The sequence below is a fragment of the Podarcis vaucheri genome (genome assembly GCF_965113315.1).
Source record: "Podarcis vaucheri genome assembly, chromosome: 13".
Lineage (NCBI taxonomy): Eukaryota > Metazoa > Chordata > Lepidosauria > Squamata > Lacertidae > Podarcis > Podarcis vaucheri.
Genome location: NC_138751.1, coordinates 6,137,552 through 6,150,306, shown reverse-complemented (window position 1 = coordinate 6,150,306; position 12,755 = coordinate 6,137,552). Strand labels below are relative to the sequence as shown.

Here is a 12,755-nt window from a genome sequence, read left to right as displayed (position 1 = left end):
TCATATTCAGCAAAACCTCCAGGACCGAAATAAACAATAAAGGGGAAAGGGGGCACCCCTGGCGTGTTCCTTTTTCAATATGAAGTTCTTCTGTCACCACATTGTTCACTATCAACTTAGCTTTTTGTTCTGAATAGATTGCTTCTATTCCATTCTCAAACCCCCTTCCCACTCCCATCCCTTCCAAATTTTTCTTCATAAATTTCCAAGAAATATTATCAAAGGCCTTCTCCGCATCAATAAAAATTAAAACTGCTCTGGTGTTAATATTTGTTTGTAAAAGTTCCAGAATATCGATAATATTCCTAGTATTATCAAACAGATGTCTACCTGGGAGAAAGCCAGCTTGGTCCTTGTGAATTACTTCGTTTAGAACTTTTTTAAATCTATTAGCCAACATATCTGCAAATATTTTGTAATCCACATTTAGGAGTGAGATGGGACGATAGTTCTTAAGTTGGGTCTTTTCAGTTTCCACTTTGGGTATCAATGTGATGAATGCTTCTTTCCACGTATCTGGTGCCTTCCCTGCCCCCATAATCTGATTACAAACCTCCATTAATGGTTGTATCAAGAAATCTTTTAACGTCCTGTAATATTTGGAGGTAAGTCCATCCGGGCCTGGAGATTTGCCTAACTGCATGTTCTGAATGGCATCCTCAATTTCCTGTTGTGTTATTTTACAATTCAAGATTGACCTCTTCTCTTGTGATAGTTCTGGTAGGCCATTGTCTTTCAGGAATTGTTCTATCTCAATTGCTTCCTCGGGTCCTTGTGTATAGAGTTTTTAAAAATATTTCTGGAAACACTTTCTAATTTCTCCCGGTTTCTGAATATTTTTCCCTTCAACTTCTAGATTGGTAACATAGTTTAATTTTTGTCTCTTTTTCAACTGCCAAGCTAGCAGTTTCCCACATTTGTTCGCAGATTCAAAAGATCTTTGTTTCATTTGTTTAATTTTCCATTCCACTTCTTGGTTAATCAGTTTCGAATATTGTGATTGGTGGAATTTGATTTCTCTTAGAGTCTCTTTTGATTTTGGATTCAATCTTAGTTTTTTCTCTCCTTCTCTTATCTTCTCCAATATCTTATCCTTTTTCCCATTCCAGAATTTTTTCTTAATCGTATTCTGTTGTATCAGAAACCCTCTCATAACAGCTTTGCTTGCGTCCCAGATTATTCTTTTTTCCACCGAGGTATTCAAGTTAATTTCAAAATAGTCCTTTAAAGCTTTTTGGGCCTTCTTTACAATCTCTTGATCTCTTAACAAGTTGTCATTCATTTTCCATCTGAAGGAGTCGGCAGTAGTAAATCTCATTTCCATTTTCAGAGCGTTATGGTCGGAGCAAGTCTTTGGGCAGATTTCTACTTTTGTGGTCTTAGGTGCCAGCCCTCTAGTTGTCCAAATTTGGTCGATTCTTGTCCATGACAGGTGGGCCTCAGAAAAGAAAGTTCCTTCTTTACCTAGGGGGTTTCTCGTCCTCCATAGGTCAATTAAATCCATATTGTCAGTTAGTTCAAAGAAAGTTTTTGGTAGTCTTCCATCTTTGGTCAAATTCTGGTTCTGTGACTTATCCATAAGGGTAGAGACAACCCCATTCATGTCTCCCATCATAATGATGTTAGAATAGTCCAGATAGTCCAGTAGTGTCTCATGTAGCTTCTTGTAAAATTCTGATTTCCCCTCATTTGGTGCATAAATTCCTAATATCAAAACTTTCTCTCCTTGAGTCTGTATTTCAATGGCCAGGATTCTTCCTTGTTCATCTTTGAACAGAAATTTTGGTGATAAATTCTCCTTCGCGTAGATCACCACGCCTCTCTTTTTAACTCTATCTGATGAAATAAATTCTTGGCCTAATCTTTTGTTTATTAACACCTTCCTGTGGAGCCTGGTCACGTGGGTTTCTTGCAAGCAAATTATGTCCAAATTTTCTTTCTTTAAGATATGAAAAATCCTTTTGCGTTTTTCCGGGGAATTTGCGCCATTAATGTTCCAACTGTACAGCTGAAGAGACATCCTGTATCAATCTGTTGTTGCTCTTTATGGGGCGTCTTCTTTTTTATCCAAATCCGAGGGTGCTAGCTCTTTTCCAAACTCTGGTGGAGGCCAAAGAGCTGCTGCTCCTTTCTGCAAGTCTTCTCCGTGGTCGTGTAGAAACTTCTGGCTGTCCTCTTTCGTTTTGATTTTAATCTTCTTTCCTTTGTAGTTGAATGATAAGCCTTGTGGAAACTCCCACCTGTATGGTATTCCGTTGCCTCTCAAAAGTCCAGCTAGGTCGGTGTAGTTAGATCTGAGATCCAATAGTTGTTTAGGGATATCCTTGTAAATTTGTGCTCTTCTGTCCTGGATCTCAAGTGCTTTGTTAAAATGTAAGTCAAGTAGCTTGTCTCTCTCCTGCTTAGTCCTTAAAATGATCAAACAGTCTCTAGGCCTGTCTTTCCTGGTAACTCTTCCCAGTCTGAATGCGGTTGTTATTTTAAAGTCTGTATCTTCCTTTATACCCCAGAATTTAGAAAATTCTGCTGTCAAGAAGCCAGTCAAGTCCTCTTTCTCAATCTCTGGGATAGAGCGTAATCTTAAATTATTTTCCCTGTTTCTCAGTTCCACCAAAGACAGGTAGGCCTGCTGGTCGCTGATATGTTTATGGAGCGGCCTTACCTCTCCTTTCAATTCATCCACTTTCTGAATTGCTTGACCTGCTTTTTCATTCGCAGCCTCGGCCAATTTCCGATTTTCAGATGTAGCGTCCTTTAGATTCCCAATGTCTTGTGCATGCTTAGCCACCTGTTCAGAAAGTTTGGTAATTGAAGATGTGGCTAAGTCAATTTTTGCAGTTTGATCATCCACTTTTTTATTCAAAATTGCAAATTGTTGTAACATTTCCTCTAAAAGAGTGCTAGAACCCCCAGCTGCCATATCCTCAGTTGTTGACTGTTCAGCTTCCTTAGATGAGGTTGTTGGTGATGGTACAACTCCCTGTAGGACAGCAGGGACTGAAGATCTACGAGCCTGGGAAATCAGGGTTGTTTGTACCAATTGGCCTTTCCCTGCTTTCAACGCAGCTCTTGTTTTTGCTCGGCCACTCATTCCACACCTGTCTTTGGATTCAAGGTCAAGCTGTCAAGAATTCCATGGGAAAGACAGGCTTCAGAGTAAATAACCAAACCACAGAGAGTCAAAACAAAGTTAGTTCTCAGGAAATTGTAAATCCCAAACTCCACTAGAGGGAGTGTTGTTACAGTTCAGGAAAGAAGAAACAAAGTTTCAGTCGCCATTAAAGTTCCTGCAGTTAAATAAATTAACAATAGTCTTTAGAGAAGACCTTTTCCCTCTGGCAGAGCCCTCTCAATGTTGCCACAATAGTTTCTCTGGAGGTGCAAGATACAGTTATTTAGTTGTATCCACCAGTGATGCCTCTAAGTATCCATTTCAACTTTGTATGTGTATCCGCAAAACAGCCTTTTGCCCCACTGCAAGCCCGGGACTGGGGTTTTTAAAGTTTTAAAAGTCCAGCAGAGGAGAGGGTCCCCAAGTAGAATAAACACAATAGCAAGGAGAATAAAGATAACTTGCCTTTCCCTTCAATTTCTAACTTCACCAGACGTATGATACTTCCCGTTTTAAAACCCTTTTGTGTTGCTTCCAGCTTGTCAGTTCCTTTGCCTTTGATCACTAAGCACCACCGGGAGACGGACTTCCTTTTTCTCGTCTCCCGCTTTCAGCCAAATTCATAAATTTGTAATCCAATTTCAAATAACTCTTACTCACGAGTAGTTGATTTGTAATCCAATATTAAGGAAGAAAGGTCGGCGCTCATCTGTAACAGCCGCGCGGCTTCACTCCCGCAGAAAGAGCGATGAATCCACAGCACCGCTTCCCCTCCGCGCTTCCGGAGCCCCTTACGGGGTTCCTTCTTCGTTTTGGGGGTCGCTCTAGGTGCCCGCCGGATCCCACGGCCACGAGCTCGCTCTGCTCGTGGTTTATCTTAGTGGGTCGTCGCTTTGCCGCAGCGAACGACCCTTTCCTGCGGAGCCCCTCTTCGCAACGCAAAGAGGACCGCCATTACTCGTTTCGCGCCGCCTCCGGAAGTCTGGTTTCTCTTCAGATCGTATAAATCTTTCGCCTTTTACTAAAAGTAATTTTTTAAAAAGTATTATTGAACAGAGGTCTATACCATTTTTCATTTAGAAAGAACCTACCAAAACTGTTCGCTTTGCAAGAACATAGCAATACTGAATAAACATTAACCAGCACCCGCGAAAACTTCCACCAGGCCCAACTCATATATTAGTCCAGGGAATACAGATCCAATCAGCTTATACTGGAATTCACAAAGACTAAATCTCTCAAGCATCCCTAGTCAAGGTGGAGGCATAGAGCCTTCTTAAAAGAAAGGCTGGATAGATTTCTGCATTGCATACCTCCAGAGGAATCCCCTGTTTATCAAGCAGAGTGGGTGTGTGTGTCCACATATCAATTCCTTCTTTTCTTCTAAACCAGAGGTGGGGGTGTGGCCCTCCAGATGTTGCCAGACTACAGCCAGGAATGCCAGAAGGCAGCAATTTCCATTCTGTCATGTATTCATCACAACCTGTGCTGTTTCCATGCTGATACAGTTCGGCTTCTGCCAAATACTACATATTTCATCATGCTCTTCGCTAGTTACATCACTTACATCCATTTCAATGTAAAGGAAATGTCAAAACAATACTTTTTTCAGTCAATAATTGGAGGTTGTGGATGGCGCAGCCGGGAGAGTGTGAGACTCTTTAATGCCAGGGTCATGAGTTTGAGACCCACGTTGTGCTGTGAACCGTCCTGAGACCTCCGGGTATAGGGCAGTATATAAATTCAATAAATAAATAAATAAAATGTATTGGACTAATAAAAAAATGATAGGAATTAATACCAAACATATTCGCTCATATGTTCCAGACCACAGATGAACATTCATACTGTAGCAATTTCCACTTCCTTTTCCATTCTCATTTTAATCTTCTGACATATCTAAGTACAGCCCACCCAATCATCCCCTGACCATTGACCATGGTGGCTTAGACAGATACATTTTGGTCCAACAACAACTGGAAGGCTACAGGTTCCCCCAGCCTTGTTCTAGGTAGAGAACAGAGGACCTTCTTGGTAGTGGCACCCTCCCTGTGGAATGCCCTTCCTTCAGATGTCAAGGAAATAAACACCTATCTGACTTTTGGAGGGCATCTGAAGGCAGCCCTGTTTAGGGAAGTTTTAAAGACTTGATTTTTTTATTACATTTTTAGATATGCTGTAAAATGGGTGGGATCTAAATAATAAAATTATTATTATTATTATTATTATTATTATTATTATTATTATTATTATTTAAAGAAAAGGAATTGCAATAGCTAGATGTGCCATTGGAAGTTTATGTCCTCTGGCCTTGCTTGAGGTTAATCCAAGGATACAATCTGAGAGATTGCCTGTTCCAACATAGATGCCAAATTGTGAGTGTGTTGCAACATAAACTCTGCAACAGGTGGCAGCAGCGACAAATTTAAAATACGCTCTCAATACTTCAGCCAACCAGAAGGTGAAAGCAAAGCATCTCCAATAGATCCTTCTGGTGTCTGAAGCATCAGCTAATCAGAAACCCAAGCAGGATGGAGGACTTTTAAACAAGGGCATTAGCGAGGGATTGGCGGAGGAGACTGAAGAGAGTGAGCTTGTGTCTTTTGGATTAAGGCTGATTGCTTCTCTGAGCTGTTTGGAGCCTTATTTGTGAGTTTGGTTGTGGGTGTGGGTGTGTGCTCTGCTAGAATTTCAATAGCGACAAATGTCAGGTTCTGACTTAGGCAGAAGTAACCAGCTGCATCAGTATAAGCTGGGGACATCTGGGTTGCTGGGGGAACATGTGAAAAGGATCTAGGGGTCTTAGTAGACCACAGGCTTAACATGAGTCAACAGGGTCATACGGCAGAAAAAGAAGAAAAGCTAATGCTATTCTAGGCTGCATCAACAGAAGTACAGTGTCCATATCAAGGGAGCTCATAGTATCACCCTCTTCTGCCCGGGTCAAACTCCACCTGAAGTATTGTGTCCAGTTCTGGGCACCACAATTTAAGAAGGATATCAAGAAGCTGGAAAGTGGGCAAAGGAGGGCAACCAAGATGATCCAGGGTCTGGGAACCAAGGCTTAGGAGAAATCATTTTGAGGGAGTTGGGTATGTTTAGGCTGGAAAAGAGGAGACTGAGAAGGGAGATGATCTTCAAATATCTAAAGTGCTGGGAGATGGAGCAAGCTTGTTTTCTCCTGCTCTGGAGGGTAGGACCCAAAGCAAGTGCTTCAAGTTACAAGAAAAGAGATTCTGACTCAACATCAGGAATAACTTTTTGAGGCTAAGAGCTGTTTGACAGTAGAACAGACTCCTTTCACTGGTGGTTTTTAAGTAGAGGTTGGATGGCCGTCTGTCATGGATGCTTTAGCTAAGATTCCTGTATTTCCGGGGGCTGGACTCAGTTCTAGAATTCTTTTCTTTTTTGGGGCAAAGTAATAATCATAAATAAATCAGAATAAAAATGTGCGCCCCACCACCGAGATCATTCCATTCCAGCCTCCCAGAATTTCAACACTTCTTGCGATGGTTTGACCCCTTTCCGTTAAAGCAGTACAAATTCCGCAAACACCTTCCATATCTCCTCAAAATCATTTCTCCTGCATATTCCCTGCCTTAGCTTAATAGCACATGTTAATTTATCATTCATAGCTATACCCCAATCCTCTTTATACCATTCTTCCATTTTATATTCTTCTTGCCCCTTCCACTTCCTAGCTATAATACTTTGTGCAGCTGTCAATAAATTTGTGAGCAAGTCCTTCATTCCCTGTGAACCGTCTGCCCCACTGGGGTGGAAAGTTCTGGAATTCTAGGATTCTATGGGCCACACTAAATGAGCTGAGCCTTCCATGACTGGGTGTAGCAGAGATGCACGTACAAAATGTACATGCAAAGGAAATAAATAAATAAAACTGTCCATTTGCACCTTAGAGACCAACTAAGTTTGTTCTGGGTATAAGCTTTCCTGTGCATGCACACTTCTTCAGATACACTGTGTTGTGACATGGGGTTTGTGATTTCAGCTCTTTTGACATAATATGCTGGAGACAGTTCTCTAGTAACACTTCTTCATTAAAGCAAACAAGACTCAAGACTGAGGAGGGGAAAGCTACATTTATAGGGACAGGAAACTAGCTAGAAAGGATACATTTTGGAGGGAACAATATCAGGCAATCGCAGTCCTGCCTTTTGGAGGAAACCAATAAGACAGAGGATCCAAATACAGCAGCTTAAATGAACCAATAGTAGCTGTACCCTCTGAAACCAAAAGGCAGTTACTTTACCCTAATGCAAATACAGACAATAATAATACAGATATAAAATCCTTTAACTCAATACACAACACACTGAAACAGAAGTCAACAGACTTGTGCAAAAGAAAGAGAGGAAGACAAAATGACCAAGCCACCTGGTGGTGCTTTGCTCTTCCTAGAAAGTCACAGAACATTTAATTGTGTATTTTAAAATTACTGTCCCCTCCCTTAAGTTCTTTTTTGCCAATTTTTAAAAATTGATTTTCTATAATTTTAAACATTTTGTCAACACAAATTAATTGGCAGAGGGCCTTCTCGGTAGTGGTGTCCTTCCCTGTGGAACGCCCTTCCATCAGAGGTTAAGGAGATGAGCAATTATATAACATTTAGGAAACATCTGAAAGAAGCTCTGTATAGGGAAGCTTTTTAAGGTTTAAAACTTTACTATGCTTTTATATGTGCTGGAAGCTGCCCAGAGTGGCTGGGGCAACCCAGTCAGGTGGGCAGGGTACAAATAATAATAATAATAATAATAATAATAATAATAATAATAATTTAAAAGCTGACATCCCACCCCTCAGATGTTCCTTTATTTTCCTCCCTCCTTCGCTGCTCTCAGTACAATAACTTTTCCAACTTTGGTTTCAAAATCCACTCATCCTTTCTCACTCTCTCCCATCGCCTGCACAATTACCAATTTATGCTATGGCTTCTGTCCATTATTATAACCCATCCTCAAAACAATGGAGTAAGAGTAAGCCTAAGGAGTGCCGTGACGGAAAGCTGAGGAAATCTTAATCTATTTCAGCATTCCAGCTCTTTTGTATGTTTCAAAGTACACCTGCGAATCTTTCTCAGTTTTACTGCTTTCTCCTCTGTAAACGGCTTTGAGCCTTCCTTTGTGTGTGATTTTGCAATCAAGAGGAGTATAGATATAAATGAATAAAATAAATGGGTTGTTCCTGAGGAGATGCTTTTTCTCCTCCGAAATGAGACACTTCCCTCAGAAAGGGGAGACCCTTTTTCTCCTCAGAACAGGCCGGGATATGAAGAAGCCGAGGAGCAGGCCTCCCTCCGCCTGAGGCCTTTTCCCGCCTTTTTCCTCCCTCCGCCTGAGGCCTTTTCCCGCCTTTTTCCTCCCTCCGCCTGAGGCCTTTTCCCGCCTTTTTCCTCCCTCCGCCTGAGGCCTTTTCCCGCCTTTTTCCTCCCTCCGCCTGAGGCCTTTTCCCGCCTTTTTCCTCCCTCCGCCTGAGGCCTTTTTCCCGCCTTTTTCCTCCCCCTAGAACAGGCTTCCTCAGCCTCTGTGGCCCTCCAGATGTTTTAGGCCTACAACTCCCATGATCCCTAGCTAGCAGGAGCAGTGGTCAGGGATGATGGGAATTGTAGTCTCGAGACATCTGGAGGGCCGAGGTTGAGGCCCTAGAAAGTGCTGGAAGAGCCGCCCCTCCCCCTCTCTCCTCAGGGGAGCCTTGGCAAGGCAGGGAAGGCGGCCATCTTTCTTTCGGGGGGATTCAAAAAGTTCTTTCTTGTCCTCTTCCCAGGGGCAACTGATTTATTTCATAAAATTTATAGGCTCTTGATCGTGAGGGGTGGAAGGAAGCAGTCTGGGAAAAGAAGGGTTGGTCCTCATATCCGGAGGCCTCCTAAGCAGCCACAGACTGAAATCCATTAATTCGTGTAATTCCCTCAGGCGCCCATGAGGGGCTTTAGGGGGGTCCCTGGCCAGAGGATGGATTGGGGTTCCCCTCCGGCCTCAAGCAGAAGAGTCGGGGGCTTCTTCCGGTTTTCCTGGTCTTCTCCCTCAGCTTGGAAAAAGTCACATTTGCCTCTCTTTCCCCTCAGTTTCCCAATTCATTGGCCTAAGGAGCCCCTGAAATACGCTCAGCAGAGCTTAATTTCCTGTACAATCTCTTCTTCTTCTTCTTTGTTTGTTTGTTTAGTAATTTGTTTTATGTACAGTATAAACAACAAAGGACTTTACAACCAAAATAAACCTTTACAACAGAAAACTTTACAACCAAAAGAAACCCAGACCGAAGCAATAACACGACTCTCATGTTTTCATTTGTACTAAATTCTTCTCAAATTTCCTTATTTTACTATTCATTGACTTAAATCTTCTTCCTTTAATTCCTTGTTCTTGACCTCCTAAATCGCGTATTAGTCCTCTACAGTTTTCCAATTATTGCCTTATACTTTCCTCCCTCTATACCCGTTACTTCCCTTCACCCATGCGCGGTCTTCTCTGCATACTGTTGTGTTAACAGCTATTAAATTCGTTTTCCAGTTTGTATTGTAATGTTCTCTTGTGTCCTTGTGTCCTTCAGGCTCTTGCATGTTAATTTTAAGCTCTGAAACCAAACCAACATATCCCTGTATGCATTCCCATTCTTTGTAAATTTTTTGATTAGAGCAGCCTCTAGTTTTGCTATCTCCGCAAATTCACAATTTTTAGCTGGCCATTCTAGTAAATCAGGTATTTTTCTGATTTTATTTTATTTTTTTGATTTTTTTTTTGCCCCTACTATTCTAGCCGCTGCTGTTGCGTACAGGAATACGTTCTTTATGTCCATTTTCTGTACAATCTCATGCAACCAGAAAACTGTAGCGTTGGAAGGCCCTGCAATGCTGGAATCTCAACTAAAGCATCCAGGACAGAGGGTCATCCTCTTCTTCTTTGCCGATCCCTCATAGTAAGATTGTCTCCCATGAACACGGTCTTAACAATGAGTCCGTAAGTGACTGTGGAGGCCAATTCTGGACCCACATGTCCTTCCACAGTGGGGACATTAGTTTCCAGGTGGGAGTTGATCACGGTGTGGATTTGCCAAGTGTGCCTTCCTCTTAGCGCGTTTCTCCCTTGTGTCCTGAGTTTGAGTGTCTTTAAAGCCCAGGACACCTTTGGTCAAGGCTATTCTCCAACTGATGCGCTCGCAGGCCAATGTTTCCCAGTTGTCAGTGTTCATACTACATTTTAAAAATATTTGCCTTGAGAGAGTCTTTAAATATCTCTTTTGTATTTTGCTTTCCATTCTTGAGTTGGGAATAGAGTAGTTGCTTTGAGAGGTTGTGGGCTCTCCTTCCTTGGAGGTTTTTCAGCAGAGGTTGGATGGCTGTCTGTCATGGATCCTTTTGTTAAAAGTCTCGTATTGCAGGGGGCTGGACTCAGAGTCCCTTCCAACTCTCAAGTTCTAGAATTCTTTTCTTCTTCTTCTTTTGACAAAGTAGTAATCATAAATAAATCAGAATGAAAATGTGCAACCCCACCACCGAGATCATTCCATTGTAACTATCCAACCTCCCAAAAATTCAACACTTCTTGCGATAGTTTGACCCCTTTCCATTTAAACAATACAAATTCTACAAACACCCTCCATACCTCCACAAAACCATTTCTTGTATTCCCCGTCTTACCTTAATAGCACATGTTAATTTATCATTCATAGCTATAGCCCACACCTCTTTATACCATTCTTCCATTTTATATCCTTTCACAGCCCCAGAGTCAGAGGACGTGGGAGAAAGGCTATGAATAAGAGGTGACAGTTGTCAAGAGCTGTTGGCCACAGGCCAGATCACAAGTATTTACAACATGCTTTGCATCAAATAAGCTGACATTTGGGAGTGTGAAGAGGGTGGAGGACTTGCTTACAGACTTTTGTTGTATATAGAGAGATATAAAATCACATTGTCAGAGGCAAATTGAATTGAAATACTTTATTGTCACTTGTACAACTTGTATACAGTGAGATTACACGAGCACCCCCCATTCAGCTCTCTTAGTCTTAATTCCCCTCGTTTACTGACGCACACCCACCAAACCCGAAAGTCAGTTGCCCTGTTATTATCTTTTCATTCAGCAGCCTAGCAGCCCATGGATAGAAGCTGTTCTTTACCCTGTTGGTGCGACTAATCACGCTTCTATATCTTCTGCCTGAAGCCAGGAGATCAAGAAAGTGCCGGCCAGGGTGTGAATCATCCCTGAGAATTTTCCTCACTCTCCTGAGGCAACGTACTTCCGCTATTTCATCCAGTGGATTCACGGGACAGCCCATAATATCTTGTGCTGTGTTCACCACCCTCTGTAGGCACTTCCTATCTGATGATGTCAAACCAGCATACCACACCGTGATGCAGTATGAAAGGACACTTTCTATTGTTGACCGGTGGAAGGAGATAATCAGATGTTGATTGACATTGTTCTTCCGCAAGACTCTGAGGAGATGGAATCTCTGTTGGGCTTTCTTAATCACCTGGGTTGTATTTATTTTCCAGGTAAGGTCTTCACTGAGATAAACTCCTAGGAATTTAAAGGAAGAGACTCTCTCCACACAGCCTGCCCCGATGTACAGCGGGGCTAGTTCTCCTCTCTTCCTCTGAAAGTCCAACACCATCTCCTTTGTCTTGCTGATATTAAGGTGCAAGTTGTTCCCTAGGCACCATGTAGATATTTTTTGGACCTCCCTTCTATACGTTGATTCGTCTCCACCTGTTATTAAACCCATTATGGTGGTGTCATCTGCAAACTTAATAATTGCAGTAGACGGGTCAGATGATACACAATCGTATGTATACAATGAATACAGGTAGGGAATTAGCACACATCCCTGTGGTATGCCAGTCCTGATTTTTAAGGAATTAGATGTTACATGTCCAATCCTCACTGTTTGTGTCCGATCTATCAGAAAGAATGTTTGAAGCTTTCTTATTCCAGGAACTTAGGCTGGGTTCAGACTTATACCTTCAAATCACATTTGAAGAACATTCCTTCCTTCCAAGAATTCAGGGCGCTGTAGTTTGCTAAGGGTTTCCTCAGGTTTGTGACTCTGTGAGAGGGGAAGGGAATAATTTGAGGCAGATTGTCTGGGATTTCCCAGTCAGGGACATGCAAGCCATGGTTAATTGGAAGAGAGGAATGAAATGAGAAGTGAAATTAGGAAGTGGAGAAAGATTGCCAGCCTTGCCTCTTTTCCCGTGAAAAAGGCATTGGCCTCAAGGACACTTTTTTCAAGCCCTCCCTCTGCTTCTCCTCCACGTCACCACTTCTTGCTCTTTACGTGTCACAGAGCTGCCCCCAAAAAACCAGTTTCTAAAAATAAGCACAAAAGAGAAAGCGAGGACCACAAGCCAGCATGAGGACTGTTTCATCCTGTGTGATGCTGTGCAAAATAGCTGCGCCTCCATCTGGTGTGACGCTGTGTGTATTGTGCTTGATAACTGTAAATGAGCATTTGTGTTTTTCAAAGATCTTTTGTCATCCCCCACTGACTTTAAAAAGCCCCAACTTCCCTATGTTCCCTATGGTAGGTGCTAACGTGCTCAGCATTTTATCAGTTACCCAATTTCTCTCAGCTTCCACATCTGCATTTGAGAGTGGCCATGACAGCTTCTGCAGAGCAGCTC

The 12,755-nt window shown here is 42.2% G+C and overlaps 1 long non-coding RNA gene across 1 annotated transcript; it reads right to left on the bottom strand.

Annotated features, from left to right (window-relative positions):
• Positions 1 to 8,263: 8,263 nt before the first annotated feature.
• LOC309517579 lies at positions 8,264 to 9,293 on the bottom strand. The gene is made up of 2 exons (XR_014213207.1): positions 8,619 to 9,293; positions 8,264 to 8,447 (listed from the first exon to the last, which is right to left on the bottom strand). It is a non-coding gene; the product is annotated as an uncharacterized lncRNA (long non-coding RNA).
• Between the last annotated feature and the right edge of the window lie 3,462 nt (positions 9,294 to 12,755).